The sequence below is a fragment of the Meleagris gallopavo genome, chromosome 23, assembly GCF_000146605.3.
Source record: "Meleagris gallopavo isolate NT-WF06-2002-E0010 breed Aviagen turkey brand Nicholas breeding stock chromosome 23, Turkey_5.1, whole genome shotgun sequence".
NCBI lineage: Eukaryota > Metazoa > Chordata > Aves > Galliformes > Phasianidae > Meleagris > Meleagris gallopavo.
The window spans coordinates 2,901,119-2,902,555 of record NC_015033.2 but is presented as its reverse complement, the minus strand read 5'-3'; positions in this window follow the sequence as shown (position 1 = coordinate 2,902,555).

The window sequence follows — 1,437 nt, the reverse complement described above, 5'->3', positions numbered from 1 at the left end:
TGGGTCTTGGATAAGTGAGAAAAAACAGATGAAAACACCTTATACAAGCCACTCATTTAAGCCACAACTCGAACTGAATTGCTTTTCTTACCTTATCTGAGGTTCATGCAATGTTTTGTAAATAGCAATTCATTTTCTGCCACTCGTGTGAACTAAGGAGTGTAGAGGGGATTTTGCTCATCATTAAACCTCGTGTCTTTGGGATAAACAGTACCAATTGCTTAATGGAGAAAATGGCAATAGAAGAGCTGTTTTTAGTGGCTCGAGTCTCCTATTTTTGTTCCAGGATAATGGAATAAGCTGTATTTCTAATCTTGACTAAAATCTCTCTGCAGATGGCAATGAGCATGATGCAGATGTGAAAGGTCACGCCAATGCTTTTTGCTCCAGAAAGCAAGAGAGAGTTTTCTGCAGTAAAAAACAGAGGTGAGGAAGCGGAAGCTCTGCTGATGTAAGTAAAGCCCAAATGATGATGAGATGCAGGGTCTTCATGTCCCTCCTTCTTCATTCTCATTTGTTTCTGGTTTTTTTCCAAAGGCTTCACTGAAAAAAAATATTTTTCTTTTTTGAGCCCATCGTCTGCTTAAACACTTGAACTTGTCATCAGAGCTATCAGCTTGGTCTCCTTTCCTGCTGAAGGAATACAAGCAGCCAGCCAGCTCAGCTCCATGCTCCTCTGAGTCCTGACAGGCAGTGCAGGGAGGGACTGCAGGATGGGGTTTGGATATTAGCACTTTGCAAAGAGCACACTCACACAGCCAGCACGTGCCATCAGCTCCCTGCTCTGCAGGTGAAAGCAGGTGGTCTCAGCACAGTTTTTGAGTGCTACAAGAACCTCCAAGCAGATAAAATACATTGAGACGTGGAAACCGCATTGCTCAGTTCTCTTTCCACTGGTAGGTGAACAGAACTCAGTGTCTGGGTGCTGGGGGATGTGGGAGCAGGCAGCACCAGGCAGCAGTTCCCATCACAGCCAGATGGGAAGCACAGACAGCGACAGTTCCCTTCAAGTTCTATCCAGTCCTGCACTTGAAAACCATGCAGTCTCAGCATCCCAAATTCCTGATTTTGCTTCCTGCTGAACATAAATCTTACTCCCAAATAAACACAGCAGAGAGTCAGAGCTGAGCCCTCACTTAACTTGTACAATCTTCCATGTAGTTTTCTGGTAACATCACATTTAAACAATACTAAGCTGTGACCCTTCATGCACTGCTATGTTCAGTGCAACTATAGCAGAGAATGGCTTCATTCTAGGGTGGAAAATGGGATGACTTGATGCAGTGTGGCTCTCCATGAACTTGGGCAGGCTGTAAAGGACCTGAGGATAACACATTTAGTCCCACTAGTATAAACAGTTGTTCCCATTAATGTGATTTGCTCATGCTGAATAAGCATTGTAAACTGTCTTTCAATCTGTGTCTTCATTTATTAAAA